Source organism: Jatropha curcas, chromosome 10 (genome assembly GCF_041381405.1).
Source record: "Jatropha curcas cultivar XTBG-Jc1 chromosome 10, XTBG_Jcur_1.0, whole genome shotgun sequence".
NCBI lineage: Eukaryota > Viridiplantae > Streptophyta > Magnoliopsida > Malpighiales > Euphorbiaceae > Jatropha > Jatropha curcas.
Window position 1 is genome coordinate 12,207,790 of NC_143160.1, and position 23,228 is coordinate 12,231,017.

General features: G+C 28.6%; 1 long non-coding RNA gene across 8 annotated transcripts in view; it reads right to left on the minus strand.

Moving 5' to 3' along the window:
• The window catches only part of LOC149493104 (uncharacterized), a 33,743-nt gene extending 26,468 nt beyond the window's left edge, over positions 1-7,275 (minus strand). For all 8 annotated transcript variants that reach the window (XR_016322967.1, XR_016322964.1, XR_016322965.1 and 5 more), the window contains exons 1-2: positions 6,826-7,275; positions 6,100-6,165 (exon numbers count right to left, since the gene is read on the minus strand). This is a non-coding gene — a long non-coding RNA (uncharacterized LOC149493104). The remainder of the gene's footprint in view (positions 1-6,099; positions 6,166-6,825) is intronic.
• Between the last annotated feature and the right edge of the window lie 15,953 nt (positions 7,276-23,228).

The window sequence follows — 23,228 nt, forward strand, 5'->3', positions numbered from 1 at the left end:
TTTTTTCTATATAAAGGGAGCCTCTCCCCTTGTGAAGGCATAAGTTTAATTTTAGTTATTAACCATAATCCCTCTCTCCTTCTTCGCTCCTAGTTCAAGCTGTAAGCGTTCAAGTTGGAGAAAGTCTAAATCTAAAACTCTTGTAAGTTTTAAATCTTGTATTTATATTTTGTAAGTAAATAAAGTTTGTATTTTATATTAAAAAAAAATCAAAAACACTTAATAATGCTTGACATCTTGCAAAAATTTGTTTAGAGGCAAGATTTTTAACATCTTTTTGTAAAACATCTTTAGCAGATTGACAATCAATACGTAATAAAAATTTTTGGTTTAATAAATCAGACTGAAATTTATTGATACATAGTACTATACTCAAAATTTCTTTTTTAATAGTGGAGTAGTTAAGTTGAGCGGGGTTCCAATAGCCTGAAGTGTATTGGATTATACGCTCTTTACCATCAAGTTGTTGCTTTAAAATACCACCATATCCTATATCTGAAGCATCAGTTTCAACAATTTTAAATGCTATAGGATTAGGAATATATAAATAAGGTATTTCTTTTACTAAAGATTTTATCTTTTGTACTAATTGAGTATGCTTTTCCGTCCAAGGAGGAGGATTTTTACATAATCTATCATGCAATGGTTTTATCATGCAATTTAGATTAGGATAAAAATCAATAACATAATTTAAACAACCAAGAAATCGTTGTAGTTGGAGTTTATTAGTGATTTCATCTGGAAATTTCTCTCCAAAAACAAGTGTTCTTTTGATGGGTTGGAGCTTACCTTGTTCAATATAGTGTCCTAAAAATCTAATTTTAGTTTTAAACAAATCTACTTTAGTTTTACTTAATGCTAAACCATTTTGTTTAATAACCATACAAAAGGTTTTTAAATGTTTAAAATGTTCTTCAAGTGTTGTACTAAAAATAAGCACATCATCAATATATACAATACAAAATTTAGAATAAGAGTTGAAAATATCATTCATGATCCTCTGAAATTCAGAAGGAGCATTTTTTAAACCAAAAGGCATTACATTCCATTCATACTGGCCAAATGGAACTGTAAATGCTGTTTTATACCTATCTTGAGGAGCAATTTGAATCTGCCAGTAGCCAGATTTCATATCAAATTTACTAAAAATATTTGCATTATATAATTTCTTTAAAAGATCTTTTTTATTGGGAATTGGATACCTAATCCATTTTAAAACTGTATTTAAAGGTTTATAATTGATTACTAATCTTGGCACTCCACGTTCTATTTCAGCATTTTTATTAACATAAAAAGCTGCACAAAACCATGGGCTTCTAGATTTAGATATTAATTTTTTATTGAGTAAATCCTGAATTTCATTTTTACAATGCTCTATCAATTCAGGACTCATCTGAATTGGTCTAGCTTTAGTTTTAATAGTTTTCTCATCAAAATCTTTTTCATATGGTAAGTCTACTATGTGTTTTTTACGATCCCAAAAAGCATGTGGATGATCAACACATAGTTCCTTTTCCATAGATTCTTTTAATGTTGTGATTTTATCTTGTATTTTTTTAGTCTCTAATTGTTGTTTAATTTTGTTTAAACACATATTATTTCTTGTATCTTTTAGATCTTCTTCTCTAGATTTAATTAAAGAATTGATCTCTAATATTTTAATTGAATGAGCTTTTAAGAGATTTAATTGCTTCTTCTTTGGTTTTTCAGTGAATTCTAACTTAACTGTACTATTTCTTATTTTAAATTTAATACAATCCTCTTTAACTGAATATGGTGTTATTAGGTTTATAAAAGGAGTTTCTAATATAACCATATAATTTATTTGAGGTGATAAAAGAAATATTGTGTTTATTTCTAAACCTTGGTTTACTATTTGTGCATCTGTTTTACCTATAATTTCTAATTTAGATTTATTTGCAGTACTTAGTTTTTCATTAGTTTTTGACCAATATCTTTTAGGGATTAAATCCGATTTTATACAATTTAAATCTGCACCTGTATCAAATAGTGCAATTGCATCTATCACAAAATCATTTACCTGAATGTTTATTTTTACCAAATATTTTCTTGAAGTTATTTCTTGTAATAAGTTTAGAAAATTACTATCTACATCTTCATCTAATTGATTTATTTCATCTTTATCTGGTTCTGCTTCATCAGAAGAAGAACTAGAAATAAGTTGAGATTCTAATACCTTTATTAGTCTATCATGAAGTTGAAATTGTCGTTTTAATTCACTAACTTCCTTCTTTAGGTTTCTAACTTCATTTTTTAAATTACTAGTGGAATTTTCTGCTTCTACTTTTTTATGCTTATTTTTATTTAATATAGTTGTGAGATCATAAGTATTATGTTGAATTTTAGGAGTTATATCCTCTCTTACTATCTGGGTTTCGTCAAAACTTTTAATGAGTTTTTGAAGGAGTTTAGCTTTAGTGTATTGGTCATCTATAGAATTTACTACTTCCAAAAGTGTACTCTGATCTTTAGATAACATATTTATAGAATAATCAGATGAACTAGTTGTTATACCTAATTCATCAATTTGATTTTCACTTTCTATAACCTCAGATTCTGAAGAATCAGAATCAAGATATAATTCGTGGATTTTATTTAATACTTCTTCATCTAAATGTAATTCATTTATCTTTTTATTAAATTTACAAAATTTTGAAGTATGTCCCTTTTCACCACAATTATAACAAGTTAAATCTTTACAAGAGGTTTTATTTGAATTTTTAGCTTGTTGCTTTCTTTTAGACTTCCTATGGGGTTTATATTTTTCTTTAGAATAAAATTTATCTTGACTAGGTGTAGACCTGTATTGTCTTTTATAATATTTATTTTTATACTATTTTTTAGATTTATGTGTTCGCGAGCATTGTCCATCACATTTCTGTGGAGATTTTAAAGTATAATCAAATTGTTTACAAAATGATCCTAATTCTTTTTTAGTTTTCTGCATTTCATATTTTATTGTTCGTTGAAGTTTTAAATCATGACAAATTTGTAAACCTTCTTTTTAAATTATACTAATTAATTGACCATAAGTTAAGTTACTGTATGGTATAGGTTGACCATATTGTTGTTTAATATTATTCCTTACTTTTTCTCCTAAGAAATAAGGTAGTCCAGCCAAAAACTTTTCTTTCCAGAAGCTTTGATTAGAGTCTTCCCTTAACATTAACCTAGTTAGAAAAGTAGTTTTATATTCTTGAAAATTACCTAAGTGTTTACATTTTAAATTACTAAGTAATTCTGCATTTTTATCTTTTAAGTGAGATGGATCCCCAATAAAATAAAGTGAAATAGTGAGAATTAAAGATGACACAGCATCCTGAATTACTTCACCATTTTCATCATATATGGGTTCACCTTCATCATTGACTTGAATTGAATTTAAAATTTCTAGTTGTTGTTGTTCAGTGAGATGATAGTCCCACCAACCTTTAAGTTGTCCAGTAAATCCAGCAATAAGGATTTCTGCAATAGCTTTATCAAAAATAATTGACTGCGTTTTATAAGCATTTACAGCCATAGTCATTTGTTATAAAATACTTAATATATTATATTCACTTAAACCATCTATGTTCCATTCATAGATTGTTGAAGCATTATATTTAAATTGAGATATAGTGTTAGGTTTATCAATAATGCCTAAGTCTGGTGCCCTATTTACTATTTCTCGATGATGATTTATAGGATTTAATTCAAATTGTTTAGCATTTTCTGAGTCAGGTTCGCTGACATCAGAGTTGGTGTTTTCTTCTATAATGTTTATATTTCTAGAGGCTTCAGTAGTGGCAGGAGCTACATGTTGAGTAGTTGCTGAATGAACCTCAAGTTTACTCAATTGATCTTTTAATTTATTTACAAATTCTTGTTTACTTGAGTGAGAAATTTGATAAGGTTTAAACATGTGAGTTTTTACAGTTTCTTTGCCTTTTATGGTTTCTGACACTAAAGGTTTATCTTCTAACATATGTTCTATTCGTTTTAATTGTGAGTTTAAACAAATTAAACTTGCATTACTAAAGTTATTTTGTTCAATTATCTTACTATTTGTATCATTATCTCGAGCAACTTTATATGGTGCACATATAATTTCATGATCTTGATGTTTTAATTTACTAATTGTTTTAGGAGGAAAATCACTTTTTATTGTTTGTTCATTTACTATCCATTCTGGTCTTTTATCGCGAATAGTGATTGGATTTAAACTTTTATCAGATTGTTTCTCCTTAATTAGGTTATACCAATCAAAAAATTTAATTTCAGTTGAGTTATTTAATTTATAATTTAGATATTCAAATTTTAATTCTTCGAAAGTATAAGTTTTTAATATCTTTTTTATTTTTATTAAATTCCTAGTTTTAGATATTTCTTTTATTAAACTTTTTTCAATATCGTTTTTACTAAGGACATTTAATTCTCTGTTGATATCACTAACATTTTCAGTTATAGCTGAAGCCGTTGGTGATTCCGGAGATGTATGTACTAAGTTGGACTGTTGATTAACATAATTATCTACAGGATTATAAACTGCCTGTGGGATAGAATGACTATAATCGACTCCTTTCATTTTATTTGGAATATCCGAAGTGGAATACCTAGGTTTTACTAAAGTCTGAATAATAGGTTTATGCTCAGGTTCTTTATATTTAGCATAGATCACAGAAGGTATAGAGGAACTAGGTTTATCATTGTCATCTGTTGTAACAGACGAAGATGACCCTGTATACCTCATACTTTGACTACGATTAAATTTTAATGTTACTTTACCATCTTCAAATTATTCAATTTTTTGTAAATTGACATTTGGTTTTACTGGTTCTGGAGCAGGAGGAGGTACGACCCCTTCCAATATCCATTCATCTGGAAGAGTAATATCTTTCCATTGAATAGTTTTAGGAATTACTGTGTTAGTTTTAGTTAAGTCTGTTTGCAAAAATCGTGTTTCACCAATTTTAGGTTGTAACTTATATTTAGTTTCAAAAGCTGAATTCATTGCTTTATAATGAATTTTATATATTAAAGCTATAGGAATTGATCCTTGCTTCATCTTATAATTATGAGTTTTAATTTCCAAAACTATACTTTCTAGAATATTTAAATCATTTAATGAGACAGTCATATCTGGATAGACCTCAAAGGAGATCGGTCCTTCACTTAAGCTAGTTTCAACTGATTCTAATAAAGAATCTTGAAAATTTAAAAATCTAGCATCTCTTACTACTGCAAGTATACTAGTGTTTAATCCTTCTCTAGTTAAAGGTTTTATACCAACTTGTATTAATCCTATATGAATATATTTATATTTTTACTTTTATGATGTTGTAAAGTTTTAGAAGATAAAAGAGTTATTCTTTCAAAGGGTTTACTTAATTGAAAATCTCTTTCTTCGGTTTTAATTACATAATCTGTTTTAAATAAATTAAATTTAGATACTTTATATATTTGTTCTTTATCAACTTTAGGAATTTCCCATTCATCAATTGCTTTACTAAAATCTTGCAAAATTAATTCATTTCTACTTATGACTCTTTTAATTTCTGAGTTATCGGAGTCTTCAGATCTATTACCACTAGCCGATCTACATAAGAAAGAATCCATTTTATTATATACGATAAAATTTTTTGACTACCTGGTTATACCCTTCCTGGTTATACCCGTTAGATGCCACTCACATGAGACTTACTCATGGGTTCAGTAGGCGTGGGTTCAGTAGGCAAAGCCAAAACCTTTTATTATATATCATAAAATGAAGACTTTTTATGTATCTCTACCACGTAACACTAAATCTAATGGCTCTGATGCCAACAAAAATTAAAGACTAAAGACTTTGAAAACAAAAGACTTATGCTTTTTAAATTTTATCGTATATAAACTTTAAGGATAAAGACTTTAAGACTAAAAGAATATATATACCAACAAAAACTAAGACTAATGACTTATGACTTTAAAGTAGACCAAAGACTTTAATAAAGACTAACGACTAAAGAATTACAAGTCATATATATATATATATATATATAAGGTTTGTAAAAAAAATGCTATGCAAATGCATGTTGATATGCATTATTTATTATTACTCACAGTGGTGGAGAGCGAAGTTCTAGCTTTGATTCTGTCTTGGAGGAGCACTAGATGGACCCGGGCGATCTAAGAAATTTAAGAATGACACAAAACAAAAGTAACTATATCAGATAAAGTATTTCTTTACCACTCTTAGAATTTTATTTTATATTCTAAATTTTTCTACGTAATTTAATCGCGATATTTAATTTCTTTTCTGTAACAACTTTTTATTTTTCTACCGAACTCTATTTTATTTATTTCTTCTGAAATCTATTTTATTTCCTACCGACATTTATTTCATTGTCTACCGAAATTTCGGCAGCATCTCCCCTAAAAATTGGACTATCTACCTATTAGAATATCAACAATTTATCTAATAACTCCAAACCACACAGCCCATCCATCAGGCAATCAATCAATCAATTCAATTTTCTCATCCTCCATCCGAATATCAATATCAACATTACCTTAAATTCTCAATTCCTCATTCCATTCCGTTCATGATATTATCATCAAAATTCCTCAATAAATTAATCAATGGATTTTAATTATATCAACATTTATATTATAAATCAATACTGAAAATTAAATTAACTTAATTTAACTACTCACAATTACTAAATTAAATTAACTAAATAAATTAACTACAATAATAAAATTAATTTAACTAAAATTATTAACATTAATTTTGTTACCCCAAAATATAATCTTTTGTTTAATTTTCGCTAGATCGGGAATTCTTACGCGTGTTGGATCAAAGTACACACGCTGGGACTGTCAAGCGGTGGCCGGAAATGCACTGGAGCAGCGGCAAAGCTGCTGTGACGTCGGCAGAGGCGCGATCTGTTGTGGCAGAGCAATGGCGGGGCAGCAAGGCAACGGTGGTGGCGCGACAAGGTGGAGATCGTGCTGCTGCCGTGCGCTGCGCGATCTGGCAGAAAGCGGAGCTACTGGCTGTGGCGCGCGGAGGAGCAGAAAGACGGTGCTGGCGCGCGATGGAGGCGGTGCGACTGGCTGAGCTCGTGGTGGTGTCTCGCGTCTCTGCTGATGCTGGCTGAGCTCGACGCAGACGCAGGGAAGAAGGGAAAGAAGGAAAAGAAAAGAAAAGAAGGAAAAGAAAAGAAAAGAAAAGAAAAGAAAGAAGAAGAAAGTGGAGGAGAAGGCTGGCTGGTGGCGCTGCGTGGTGGTCGGAAGGTGCTGGACTGAGTGAGTGAGATGAGTTGAGCGTGAAGATAAAAGAAAGAAGATGTTTCTAGATGATTTGGGTCGATTCGGTTCGATTCGGCCCAAATCTTTGGTTTTCATTTTTTTTTTTCATTTTTTTTTATTTTTAATTGGTTTTCGATTCGGTTTATCACTGTACAAATTATTAATTCACGTTTAAATATTTAAATACATTTTTCACGCTGTCAGTTTATTAAATTTAAATGAAAAATCTTTGAAAACAAAAATTCGGGTTATTTCAAAAATTTATTAAAAATTTTACTATCAAATTTAAGTCCTTTTATGCTGTTGAAAAATAAGTCTTAATATTATGTTATTAAATGTTATTAATATATTATAAAAAAATTTATATGGTCTTCATTAATTTTTTTTTTTGAATAATTTTAACAAAATAGAAGGATAAAATAATATTTCTCTTCTATTTTAATGTATATTTTTTTAAAAAAATAACAAGAATATATAACATATCAATTATTAGGGGCAACATAAAAAAATTCCAAATCAAAATTTTCTATTCCAAAAAATTTCCATTCAAACCTAAATTCTACTAAGAAACTATATTATATACTAAATAAGGTATCTATTAAATGTTGTAAAAAAATATAATATCTTTACAATTTTAATAATATTGATTCAAAAAATAAAGGTAATTTGATTAAATAAGGTATCTATTAAATGTGATAAAAAAATATAATATTTTTAAGATTTTAATAATATTGGTTAAAAAAATAAAGGTAATTTGATTTTGATTGGTTATATTATACTATATAAGGTATATGTTAAATATGATAAAAATATAATATATTTTGTTTTTACTTTTATTAAATATTTAATTTGATTGGTTATAATTATTTTGAAATGAATAAATATAATTTATTATTATTCATTGAGGATACATATAAAATTTATTGTTTGATATAATATAGAAAATAAAACTCAATAAAAGTATATATCTATATCTATAGATAGTTTATCTATTTATGAAATTTGTAATATGCTAATATAATCTTAGTGATTGCCAATTATAAAATTATATTTTATTAGTTGATTGGATATAATTTATAAAAATTATTTTTTAAATAAAAATACATATACATAATTAAGAATTTCAACATTTGAACTTCTGTATTTTTTAAATTCATTTTTAATAAATATGCATATGACAATAAGAGATTTAAAAAATTTTATATTTTATTTTTTAAATATTTGATTCTATTTTGATTATAATTTAAAATAATTTTATTTAGCAAGGAGATAAAAAAAAGAAAAAAGTATACTCTTTTTTATATTTATATGATTTGATTTGATATACTTTTAAAAAATAAATACACATAATGTTTTATTTAGGAGAGAGAGATAAAAAAATATATATATTCTTTTTGTTTCTGTATAGCTGTAAAAAAATTGAGAGTTTATTTGAAAATGATATAATATTTCTTTTATGTAATCTTTTTTTTTTTTTTTTTTTTGTTACTTAGTTAACTTCTTTATTTATTTTAAATATGCAACTTAGAACAACAGAGAAATAAAATACTTAAATAAGCTCATTAACTTACCAATATTGGATCCTAGCATGATTTACTTTGTGAAAGCTCATTTATTGACTTGGCTTTATTTATTTATTTATTTTTGTCCATCAACATCAAATTTAATTAAATTATAACCTTTCGATGGTTATTTTTGAAATTCAAATTGGTAATTTTTTTGATATAATTTATTGCTTATTATATGTTGAGTTTTTAAAAGAATTTTATTCTTAATAAAAATTAGGTAAAAGCTCGCGCATTGCGCGAGTTATTGAGTTACTATAGATTATATTTTGTAGTTTGTACATTATGATATATAAATTATAATTACTGTACATATATTTTTTTTTTTCATGTCCTTTCTTTAAAGTCCACAAATAAATTCATTAGGAGATAAAAGAAAAAAGAAAATCACAGCATGAAAGGTTAATATAAATAAAATATATATAATATAATATCTAATTTATAAACAAACAAAAACTATAGAAATCAAGAGTTTAATCCTATCATTACTATTGTTACATAGTAACTAAAGGATAAAGACCCACAGAATTACTAAAATATAAAATCCAAACGTGTAGTACATGAAATTTGCAAAAAGAAGAAGAAAAATGGATATAAAAAATAAAAAGAAAAAAAATATAAAAGAGCTAACATTAGTTTGAGATGAAAAAAAAAAAAAAAAAGGCAATAGTGTATCCGAATTTAAAATTGTACTTTAGTCGAACTAAGCTTCTGTCACGACCCGATTCCATGGGCCGGACCGGCACTAGGGCCCAGGTAAGCTTAAAGCCCCCGAGGCCCGTAGTAAGCCTGAAACACTACAAATTTGCTATCTCAATCTAATTTTAAACATTCAGCCCAAATTTATAACATTTTAAACATTTACAAATTTCCCTGCTTACAATACACTATATTTATAATACAGGCTCACAGAATTATTTCATCTATAATAATACACAACTTAAAAATATACAAATTCTATAACTGCGGAGTTCACTGACGGATGTATACATATAAGTCTTCGGACATTTATCTATTTAATTGATCAATACTAAAAAGTGAAGAGCAGAGTTATAGCTGGGATTTAAAAAAAAAAAGCTACTTCCTGAAAGATTTAAACAAAAGAGATGTGAGTTTATTAATGAATAATAATTATTGCACAACACACGCATTCACACAATTGTATAAATATATCAACCTAGTCATCCGACTAGGTATATGCTCACACAGCCAGTCACACAAATGACATATCACCAGCAATCACAATTATTAGCATCTTCATATAATCACATCACGTGGAAATTGGTCTGTGGCGTCACCAAAACCCCCGATGAGCCGTCCTCCCACATGGCTCATCCTCTCATAACGTGTGCACCAGGGAGCCGATCCCCTATACTGGCCGACCGGTCTAATCCTCACTTGACCAGCCCTTTCATTGTTTTTTTTTTTTCATTCTCTCTTTTCTTTTCCATACCAACAGGAGGCAATCCGGTCGTCTCCATCAAATCTAGATCATCAGGCGCTCACAACAGGAGGCCACCCTGCGGGCTGCGATCAAATCTAGATTATCAGGTGCGCCCAAATAAAGAAGCCAACCTGTGGTTTTCCATATCATCCAAATCACAACAATAGGTACACACGGGGGCGCCGATCTCCCATTTACCCGGCCGACGGTCCAACCGTCCTCACAAACCCAAGGTGACCCACTTCATCCCAATTCCACACAAGCAAAGCACGGCAATATCACAACACAATTAATCAAACATTGCAATTAAATGCAAACATATTGATCAGTTGAACATCATAATGAAAGGCACAATTAAACATTCATTCTCAAATGCAATTAAATAATTAAATAAATAATACTATCAATAAACAATAACGATAAAATAAACACTAATAATAATAATAATAATAATAATAATAAACAATGATAATGAAAATAAATAAATACATAATTACATAATAAGAATAATGATAAAGTAATTAATGCACTATATTTATTTTGCATCATATTATAGAAATTATCTAAATAAACTTATTTATTATGTTATTTATTAAAACTAGTCTAGGTTCTACCGAAATTTCGGCAACACCTCCCCTAAAAATTGGACTATCTACCTGCTCAAATATCACAATATTATCATATATATATCAATCAATTCACATAGCCCATCTGTCGGGCAATCAACAATTTAAGTCCCATCCTCGTTTCAGTATTCAACATTCACTAAATAAATCTACAAATTATAATAACCTCCAACATGTTCCAATGATTTTATTAATTGTCCTCTAACTAATTATCAAATAAATGTACACTTTATAAATAAAACTTGCGTCGATAAGTTAAAATCTAAACTAGCCACTAAAAATCAATGCTAACCTAAATAAAAATTCAATATATATATGTATATTTCTACGTTAGTATATCTAAAAGGGCACCCGTTACCTGAAATAGCTGCTGCCCACCAAGAGAAATAGCTTCCACTTGACTTAAACTTATATACAGTAAACAAACTAACTCATTCCCCATCAAAATTTAAACTTAACAACAACATATAATTCATATCAAAGTAAAAACTCAAGGGAAAAGCTGAAATGGTCGCTGCCATCTAAAGTTTCTAACTTCTTTCGCCAAAACCTGTTGTAAACTAAATAATTGATTCATATAGGTAAGACTTCAGTTTATAGTTCAATTAAAGCTTCATTTTCCTCCATTTGGCATACGTCTACCATTTCCATTTTAATTAAAGCAAGTCCATGATCAATTTGTTTATCTAGCAAGAGTAATATTATCGAGTACTAACTGTCCTTAGCTCAAGTATTAGTAATATAATTGTTGTAAAATTTGATGCTATGCTTATACTTAGGAATTATACTACATTTATACATTATATTATAGCTAGCAATGTCTCTTAAAAATTCTAAGTTAACATGTATAGATAATAGCTAGATTTCTCATTCCTAGACCAACACTGTTAACCATAATAACCCACCCAACTTCATCAAGAAACTCAAATACTAATTCCTAAGTAGCTATGCTTATATAATTCCTGAGCAAAACGCAGAGAAATGTAAGTTCCTATAGCCATATTATTTAATTCATAATACCCCTTAAATAAAATTTGAAGGATCTATAAACATATTATAAATGATTAGAAATTAATTACCTAGTTAAACAATTAGCGTCGGAAAAATAAATTTTCCGGTTAGGATGACCGGAAACAGCTCCAGCTATCTACATTTGCCCCCTGCCGGAGTTGAGGAAAACGGTAGCCGGTGGAGTCGCCAAAGGTGTTAGAAGGTGTAACCATCCAGCCCTTGACTGGTTTCGCCGGAAATAGCAAAGAAAATCGGTGAGTCGACTGTCCCGATCGCCTAAGACCGCATCTCGCAGCTCCTTAATTTGCTGCGCTAGCCTGAAACAACAGAGGTGAGAGAGAAAAAGAGCGGCATGGGAACGGCGGCGGGAGGCGATGGGGACGGCGGCGGCTTCAGGTGACCGGAAAAAAAAGAAAAGCAAAAAGGGGAGGGGGAGGGGTGTCGCGCGCCTGGCGCTCGCGCAAGGAAGAAGAAGGGAAAAGAAAAAGAAAGAAAAAGAAAGAAAAAAAAAAGGAAAAGAAAGAAAAAAATCCTGGGCTTCTAGACCATTCCGGTTCGATTCGAACCGGTTTGGTCTAATTTAATGATTTGGCTTAATTTGCTTGGTTTTCGAGTTTTTTGCTTGGTATTCAAAAAATCGAATTGGTTTACGGGTCCAGTTTAGCAATAATAAAATACTAGCTGGTATAATTTCATTGGTTGAAATAAAAAATTTAGTTTTTAAATGAAAATTCTACGAAATTAAATTTTCGGGTCGTTTCAGCTTCTGATTAGAATTTAAAAATATTTGAAACTCCATTTTTGTTCTGGATAAGATACTACGTTGATTATGATAGTGACAATAATAATAATAATAATAACATAATAATAATGAGAGATAAAAGATATTTTTCAATTTTAAAAATTAATAAAAACTCAAAAATTTATAAAAAATAATAATAATAGAAAAATTGATATTTTTAAATTTTAAAAAATTAGAAAAAAATTCAAAAATTTATATAAAAAAACAATGAATACTCAAAGAAGAAGAATAAATTGATCCCTACAAATTAAAATAAAAGATCCTATTAGGCAATGATTTTGATTAATTTATAAATACCTTAAGTGGATCGTGAGTCAATTTCACGAACACTTCCTCAAACATAAGCCTGTTGCTGCTCTTAGTTAGATGCAGACCATCCCTATTTTTTGAAAAGAATAATTTAATTTATAAAAAAAATTAACAAATGCAGAGAATTAGAAAAAAAAAAGTATATTTATTTACTTGGTCTAAATAACTATAGAATAGAAAATAATTGGATGTCAAACAAATTCATCAAACAATTCGCAATTTTTTTTTTCTTTTTTCATATATTCCTCTAATTCAGAACTCTAAGAAAAGGTAATATATATATATATATATATATATATATATATATATATATATATATATAAACCATAAATAAGTTGTACCTCATCCAGTGATGATTCCTATTAATAAAAATTAATCCATTCCATTGAGCGGGTGGTTCCTATGAATATGATGTAGAAAGGAGGCAGCCATAAATCAATCCAGCTGGAAAATAAAATAGAAATAGGAATTAAAGAGTTGAATACTTTATATGTTTCAAATTCAGTATATATTTATATATAATAGCATTTTGTAAATAGAAAAATATTCAAAATTTTCAAAATTGTAAATAAATAGCCTCCTCATTAAACATTTTTAATTTTCTTAATATTTTTTCTTTTATATCCTAAGTCTGTTTGACTTGAAAGAAAATAGTAATTATAAAATTGAAAAAAACTAGAATTATATATTTATGTTCTGGATCATTTTTTTGGTTTTAAGAATTGTGTGTATTCATATATTTCTTTCTTTAATGCACTTAGTAAGTAAGACTATCACTATAGCCAAAATGATTACCATTATTAATTCAAATCATCTTTTCATTTCTTTTTTTTTACCTACTAGTAAAAAATAATTTTTCTTTATAGTTGTATATAGATATTAATTTGGGATTGAAGGCAAGGGGTTGGGGATTGAGTGATGACTTGATTTTTTTTAGCACATATCATAGTTTTAAGAATCTGCATTTGTAAATTAGGGATTGAAGGATTATGTACATGGATTGGATTGAATTTTATTTTGAGACTACTTCATTATATAAAAATGCATTCTCGTACATAAGAAATAGTATTGTAAGTAGCTTATATGGCAAGGTATAATACAAATTAACCAATTGTATTTGTTTTAACAAAGACTTATACTTTAATATTATATAGATAAAATAATTAAAAGAGTAGAAAAAATGAAAATATAACGAGCATCGTTAATATACAACGCACGTCATAAAAAAAACTAGTATTATATATAAATATGGGAATAGGGAGGAATAATGAGATTTTCGATAGTGCCTTAACGGAATTTGGATATCCTAAAATAACCTGAGTCATAACCAATTAGAATTTATATTTTATCAATTGATTGAATATAATTTATAATAATTATTTTTTAAAATAAATACATATAGATAATTAAGAAATTTAAAATTTTAAAATTTAAAACTTTAAAATTATTTTTTAATAAATATATATAATAATGAGCATTTAAAAATTTTTATATTTTATTTTTTAAATATTTTGATTTTATTATTGTTACTGCCTTTAGGCTGTTTGATTATGAAATTAGAAATATTAATTTGCAAACTATTTCCAGGAGGAGAAGAGCTTTACGTGCCTTATGTGCATATACGATTACCTTGTTTTTATTCAATTAACTGCATTAATTAAATACAAAAGAAAATAGCAACTTAAACAAAAATAAAATTAAAGTTATTGCAATTATTACTAATTTTACAAATCGATTTTTTTTTTTTAATTTGTAATTCAATTGACCTTTTTTTTTAGAGGTCCACCAATCTTCATTTTAGAACAAATCATATATGATTTTATAAATAAAAGTTATTATGAAAATAATAATTAAAATAAGTAAAACTTGGCTTTTATACTATCAACTTTAAAATTTTCTTCCCATCATTTATTCTTGGCTTTCATTGTTTTCTTACATGAATATATATTTTTTTTAATTTTACTTCATGCTTCTTCACTTTTTTCATATCCAAAGTCAAACACTAATCCTAAAAAGTTGGTTTCTTTTTTATTTTTATTATATTTTGATCAAATGATTTTTTATTTTTTTTATCTTTAGATCACTATATTAACCACAAACCACTTAAAAAAAATTTTTTTTTTGATAAAAATGAAAATACTTCAAATTTAACTAAACTATATTATACATGGGTATAGGAAGGGAGAATAATAGGATTTTAGATATCGCCCTTAAATTTGAAATATCTTAAAATAGCCTTAGTGATAGCCAATTAGAAAATTACATTTTATTAGTTGATTAGATATAATTTATAAAAATTATTTTTTAAATAAATATATATAGATAATTAAGAATTTCTAAATTTTAATTTTTATCTTTTTTTAAATTTATTTTTTAACAAATATATATGATAATGAGACATTTGAAAATTTTTATATTTTATTTTTTAAATATTTTGATTTTATAATTATATTTTATTAGTTGATTGGATATAATTTATAAAAATTATTTTTAAATAAATACAAATAGATAGTTAAGAATTTCAAAATTTTAAGTTTTATATTTTTAAATTTCTTTTTTAATAAATATATATATGAAAATGAGAAATTTGAAAAGTTTTATATTTTATTTTTTAAATATTTTGATTTTATTTTCATTTTAATTCAAAGGCTTAATTATAATTTTAGTGATTGAACTATCAAAAAATTTATATTTCAGTATCTCAACAGAAAACGTTTGCAATAAAATGTCTAAACGGATAAATTTTTTTCAATCGAACGTCTCCATCTTACGTGGCTTGCCGAAAACATAAATAGTACTTGTCAGACTCATTTAATATTTAAAATAACAGCTGAATATGACTACAATTAGTTTGACACATCGGATTTGACATGTCAAACAATAAGGGTAAAAATAATTGACAAAATTGCCCTTAGCCCCAAAGAAAGCAATTTATCGTCCAATTGGAAATCACTCTCATCGAGATGTTTTATTTTAATAGACTGTCTTCTAGGAAAAAACTTTTTCAGAAAAACAGAAAATCCAAATTAAGAACCAAGCTCACATATCAAATTCACCTTCTTAAACTCCATAAAGTGAATTAAGAAAGAGAACTAAAAAAATTGAACTTGATTAAGCAAAGAGTAACAAACAATTAGTAAAAAGAATACTAATAATTAAAAAAAGATTGTACGTTCAACAGATTCATGACAATGCAAGTGACGCGAGGATCTCTTATTCCCAAACCTTGTGTCCACCTTCCAATGCGGAACCATTTCCGCAACCAAAGATGCCATTGCACTATAGACACTGCACACTCAATCAACAACCAAGCATTAATCTTTTCTTTTTCTTGTTTAAACCAACAACTTAGCATTAATCAAAACACATCTGCTATTATACATACATGTAGAGCCAGAGCGGAAAAAGGTTAGTGTCAATTGTTAGCTGATTTCATAAAACGAATCCCATAAAGAAACTCAAATACAGAAAATTGATTCGTTTTATGAAATCAGTTAATAATCGACACTAACCTTCATTAATGAATGTGATTAATTCCTTCTTTGATTCTTCTTCTTGTGATTCGTTTGGTATTATTTTTGTGAATCATTTGGTACAATGCTTTGATTATTTTAGGACAGGCTTCGATTCATTTGGTGTTAGAGTTTGACTATGCTAGGATTTCTTTTTCCCTATTTTGAGATGAGAGTGATTTCCAATTGAACGACGATTTGCTTTTTCTTTTGTCTAAAGGCAATTTTGTCGATTGTTTTTTACACTTTACTGTTTGACATGTCAAATCTAACATGTCAAGCCATTTGTCATCCTACTCAGCATTATTTTAAACATTAAATAGGTTCCACAAATTCTGTTCATGTTTCCGGTAAGCTATATAAAATGGAGACACTTGATTGAAAAAAAATTTATCAGTTCAGAAACTTGATTGTAATAAAAATTTTCTATTAAAACACTGAAATAGAAATTTTTGAAAGTTCAGGCACTAAATTTATAATTATGGCTAATTCAAAATATTTGATTTAGGAGAGAGATAAAAAGAGGAATATATATATATATATATATATATATATATATATATATATATTTGTTCAATTTGATTGGATATATTTTTAAAAAATAAAATTTCAATAAATTATATATATTTTATTAAGAGAGAGATAAAAAAAGGAAAAATTATATATATTTTTTATATGGTTGTAGGGTTTATTTGGTGAGGATAGAACGTTCCTTTCATGTAATCTTTTTTATTAATTAACATATAAATAATTAAGAATTTCAAAATTTTAAATTTTATCTTTTTAAAAAATTTTTTTAGTAAATATATATGATAATGAAACATTTGAAAATTTTTATATATTTTTTAAAAAATAAATTTTCAAATAGAATATATATATATATATATATATATATATATATATATATATATATAATACTTTATTTAGGAGAGAGATAATTTTTTCTTTTGTATGGTCAAGGGAAAAATTGAGGCTGTATTTGAAAAATATAGAATGTTTTTTTATGTAATCTTTTTTATATTAATTAATTAACTTATGTATTTGGTTTAAATTTGCAACTTAAAACAATAGAGAAACAAAATATTTGAATAAACTCATTAATGACCAATATTAGATCTTAGCATGATTTGCTTTGTAATTTTCATTTATTGACTTGGCTTTCGTCTTTTTTTTTTTTTTTGTCCATCAATATTAAATTTCATAATTATGGAATTTCCAGTTGAAAAATACGTTGATTTTTGAAATTTAAATTTGTAATTTTTTAATAGAATTTGTTTCTTATTATATGTTGAGTTATGAAAAGAATTTTATTCTTAATAATAATTTTTTTTTATTTTCTTTTTCGTTACTGACTTAAGCCCCGTTTGTTACAGTTGTTTGTTTTTGGTTTTTTATTTATTACAAACATGAAGTAACTTTTAGTTTTTGATTATTCATTTTTTTGAAATCTATTTTTTAAAATCTATTATTATTTTTTGGTTCATAAAATGAAAATTTCTTCCAATTATCAAATCTCTCCCTTAGCCATTAAAGATGTTAGTTAATAATAAAAATTTTAAAAATCGAAAGTTTCAGACAAAATAATTACAAATATTTTACAATTTAATTTTAAAATTTTAAAATTACAGAACTATTGATTATTATGTTGAATAAAAACATAATATCTAAATATTATAATAAATAAATAATAATAAATAACATTAGAATTATATAGATAGAGAAAATAATAGTAAATATAAAAATAATACTAAGTAGAGAAGATATAGAAAAAAAAAAAGCTTAGAATTTGAATAAATATAAAAATATATGTTTGTATATTTTTGATAAATAAATAACATTAGATTTAGATAGATAGGGAAAATAATAACAATAACCACAATAACAGTGGTAGCAATTTTATTATGATAAATTACCAACATATATATTTAATTATTATATATAGAAAAAAAATCATTACAAAAACATTTTTATTTTTCTTTGGCTATAAGATTATTATATTTTATATCAAAGATTTTTCTACCTATTAACTTACTTCTTAATCTTAGAGATATTATTTTGCTTGAAATTTTTATTATTTTTATTTTTCACCTTGTTCCAATCATAAAATTTTATTTTTACATTCCATTTCAACATTTTTTATAATATTTATTCATTTTGTTTAAATATATATGCCAATTTTTTAAAATACATTTCATTTTGAATTCCCTATTTCAAAATTCCACTTTAATTTCAAATTTCTTTTTAGAAATTTTGTTTAGAATGGAATATACAAAATCAAATTGTGCCCCTAGTTATTGGTGTCCGCTTTAACCTCCTATAGATTATACTTCCTTCTTCAATCCTAATTTTAGTATGGTGACAAAATGTAAAAAAAGGTTGTTTTATTCATATTTCACTACAACTAAATATTGTTCTTTATATATAGGATGATGTTTGATTCTAGGAAACTATATATAGTAAGTAAATATTTATAGCTAAATTATTTGCTAATATGCCCCCTTAAGTTGGAGCACGGAGGTTATGAATGCCCAACTTGCCAACAAGAAATGAGAACTGATGAGAGCCAAGTGCTTTTGTGAATATATCAGCTAGTTGAAGATTAGAAGGAATGTGTGAGGTGATAATGGAGCCGGATTTAAGGCAATCCCGAATAAAATGGCAATCGATTTCGTTATGCGTCATATGCTCATGATGCACAGGATTAGCGGCAATATGAATGGCAGCACGGTTGTCGCAAGACAAATGGGTATGTGAAGTAATGGGAACTGTCAAATCATGGAGTAAAGTGAGAAGCCAAGTGAGTTCATAAGCAGTAACGACCATGTAGCAATATTCAGCTTTAGCCAATGAACGTGAGACAGTAGTTTGTTTCTTTGTTTTCCAAGAGATAGGGGAACATCCCAAGAGAATAAAGTAACCAGTAAGTGAGCGATGAGTGATGGGACAACCAACCCAATTGGAGTCACAATAAGCATGTAGCTGAAGGTCGAACTTGGATGATACGAAAATACCTTGACCAAGAGAAGATTTAAGGTATCGCGAAACACGAAGAGTTGCTGACCAATGTCCATGAAGGGGCTGATGCATGAACTGAGTAAGAATGTGGATGGAGTAACAAATGACGGGTCTACCGATTATCAAGCAGATTAAGCGCCCAACAAGACGTCGATAGGCTTCTGGATTATCAAGAAGAGCACTATCATCTAAGGCCAGTTTGTGATTATGTTCCATAGGAAAAGATAAAGGTTTGCTTCCAATTAGACTTACCTCCTACAAAATATCGAACACATATTTGCGTTGAGATAATACTATGCTATCAAAAGTACGAGTCACCTTTAAACCAAGAAATTATTTGAGAGGACCAAGATCTTTAATGTGAAACCAAGCATTTAGGTAATCCTTGAGTGCTTGAGTATGTACAGGGTTATTGCTAGCAATAATAACATCATCCACATAAATAAGCATTGCAGTGAACAAAGTACCTTTGCTATGAATGAAAAGAGAAGAATCTGCCTTTGATTGAGTGAACTCAAATTGAAGAATGGCATTAGAAAATTTAGCTAACCATTGTCGAGATGCCTGCTTCTACCCACAATTAGATTTACAAAGACGACAAACACGATTGTCATCGAGGGACAAGTATCCAGGAGGTGGAGTCATGTATACTTCTTCATTAATGTCCCGATGCAGGAAGGCATTATGCATCAAGCTGGTGTAGTTCCCATGATTTGGCAGCAGCAATGGCCAATAAGGTTCGCACAATAGTAAGCTTTGCTACTAGAGCAAAAGTCTCAGTGTAGTCAGGTCCTTCAACTTGGATGCAGCCTTTAGCCACCAAGCGAGCTTTATAGCGCTCAATTATTCCATCAGAATGATATTTGAGCTTATAAACCCACTTGGAACCGATGGGTTTCTTTCCAGGTGGTAATGATTCCAAAGTCCATGAATTGTTGATTTTAAGTGCTTCTAATTCATGGTGCATTGCTTCTCGCCAATGAGCATTCTTGATGGCCTGTATATAAGATTTTGGCTCATCATGTTGAGTGATGGCCGCTAGAAAACTAATGTGTGAAGGAGTAAAATTAGAATATGAAAGAAAGTTTGATAATGGATAAGATGTACATGAGGATGCATGACTGGAATTGGTGAAAAGAGATGGGCATGAGCTGGGCAACTCAACCTGAAAATCATGAAAGCAAGATGGTAACTTTGTTGTGCATGATGGTCGTGGTGATGGTAATATAGGAGGTGAGGCTGGAGTGGAAGTGGTAGGTATGACTGTAGGTGAGTTAAGTGTATCGGGAATTGCATTATCTATGTTTTGAGATGATGGATTTATTAGATTAGTGTTGGTATTTTCTAGAGTAGGTGTTCACTCATGGTAAGAGATAGGGAAAGGAATGGATATATTTGTGGATATAGAAGACGGCTGATGCATAGATAAATTTGTATTGTTTAAAGGAAAATATGGTCATAGAACACACCATCTCTAGAGATGAAAATTTTATATGTATGTAGGTCATAGACCTTATAGCCTTTGTGCGCACGGGGATATCAAATAAAGAGACAAGCTATGGAAAATTCGAAAAACTTATCCTTGGATCGAGGTAAGACTGATGTATAACATAGGCATCCAAATACTCCAAGATGGGAATAGTTGGGTTTTCGAGAAAACAAAAGCTCATATGGACTTTGTCCTTATAGAAGAGGAATGGGAGTATAGTTCATCAGATACACAGCTGTTAAAATGCATTCTCCCCAAAACTTGATTGGTAAATTGGCTTGAAACCGCAAGGCTCAGGCAACTTCAAGGATATGTCGATGTTTACGCTCTACGATTCCATTTTGTTGGGGCGTAGAAATGTAAGAGAATTGAGTTAAAATTCCATATTGCTGACAATACAATTGAAGATTATGATTTGTGAATTAAGTCCCATTATCACTATGGATTACATTTACTGTTTTCCTAAATTGTCGAGTAGTCATTGCCATAAATGAGATCAACCAAGTATAAACTTCTGATTTATTTTGCATCAAATAAACCCAAGTAGTTTTGGTGGTCATTTATGATACTTAAAAAATAGTGAGCTCCAGATGATGATGTAGCTTGATATTATATGGTCCCCATACATCACAATGAATTAACTCAAAAGGTTCATGTGTTTTGATAGTACTAATAGGAAAAGAAGATCGAGTTTGTTTGGCTCGATGATAAGAATCGCAACACTTATTAAAAGACTTCAATGAAAAAGGGCCTAAGTCTTTAAGGAGAGATAGCCTTTCGAAAGACAAGACATTGATGCCATAAGGTGGCATTCAAATCAGAGGTGACGCTGGTTGCTACAACTTGAATTTTGATTGCTTGAAAATAATAAAGACCATCTCGTGATTCACCCATTTCAATTAGCTTCCTTAGGAGTAGGTCCTATAAGACACAAAATGAAGGGAAGAAATGAGCGGTATCATTCAAGGTTTTAGTTAATTTACTAATAGAAATGAGATTGCAGGAAAATGATGGTATGTAAAGAACATTTTTTAAGTCAATAAGAGGAGTAAGAGAAACTTATCCATATTGACTTTGCTGGAACAAGCGACCCATATGGAATTTTAATTGGCATGAAATAAGGAATATTTGTGTTTAAAGAGATAAGTTTTTTTTATGAGAAGTTATATGATCAGAGGCACCCGAATCCAAGATTCATTCATTTTCATCAGTGGGTAAAGAAGCTGCCTTACCTGCAAAGTTGGCGGTAGAAGCATGGCTCTTTTCAAGATTGAGGATGGATATAAGCTGAGCATATTGCTCATTTGTTAATCCAACAATTGGAATAGTGTTGTCATCATTAGTTTCCGTCATGTGTTGTGTATTATTAGCTATTTTTGGTTTTGATGATTTCTTCCTGTTGTCCCACCATTCTGGATAGCTGTGTAGCTCAAAACAGGTTTTTTTAGTGTGCCTTGTCTTTTTTCAGTGAGTATAATATAGTTTGGTGTTCCCTTTGTCGCCATTACCTGTAGACTTGTGGTTGTCATTGGCTCTATTGAAATTCGTTGTCAAGAATGCAGCCGCATCAACAGATGGTGATCGTGACTCCACTATTAAATGTCATCATTCCTTTTGAGCTACCTATGCATAAGCACGTGATAAGGATGGTAGAGGATCTGTATTCAGGATATAGGAATGAACCATTTTATATTTTTCATTTAAACCCAATAAAAATTGGTGTACTTTTTCTTTTTCCCTTTCTGCGGTGAATGCCTTTGCTGAGCCGCAAGTACATGGTGGAATCTGTGAATAAGTGTTGAGTTCATCCCAAATACCTTTTAACTTGGTGTAATAGGCTGAAACACTCATTCCTTGTTGCAGGGTATTCATCATCTCAGTTTTTATTGATGAATGCGAGGAGCATTACCCTATAAAAATCGTTCCTCCAAATCTTTCCATAATTCTTCTACTATCATAAAAAATGCCACACTATATTGCAGCGTAGGGTGTAGAGAATTAAAGATCCAAGAGAGGACCATTGAATTACATTTGATCCATGTCGACTCTTCCTTCAAACTAGGTGATGGATGAGTTATAGATCCGTCTACAAAACCAAATTTATTTTTGACTTGTAATGCATTTTTCAGGGCGTGACGCCATGTGGGGTAATTTTCTTCTTTTAG